The sequence below is a fragment of the Buceros rhinoceros genome, unplaced genomic scaffold, assembly GCF_000710305.1.
Source record: "Buceros rhinoceros silvestris isolate BGI_N320 unplaced genomic scaffold, ASM71030v1 scaffold18381, whole genome shotgun sequence".
NCBI classification, from domain to species: domain Eukaryota; kingdom Metazoa; phylum Chordata; class Aves; order Bucerotiformes; family Bucerotidae; genus Buceros; species Buceros rhinoceros.
Genome location: NW_010392980.1, coordinates 72 through 328, shown reverse-complemented (window position 1 = coordinate 328; position 257 = coordinate 72).

The following is a 257-nucleotide window of genomic DNA, read 5'->3' as shown; positions in this document are numbered from 1 at the left end:
CAGGAACAGGGAGCAAACACTCTTATGAATCCACTGTGGGTGGCGAATCCACTGTGGGTTGCAAATCCATGTAGGCTTGAGAGAGAGGGAATTAATATTTATCTGCTCAGGAGAGTCAAGTGCTTGGGGCTGTGGCTTGTCCTGGAAGCTCTACACAGCTGGACGACCGTGATGCTCACAGGGGCACTTCAGGACGTGGCTGGCAGTGTGGCAGTGTGCAGATGCACACATCTGCATAGCAACTGCAATCAGATGAC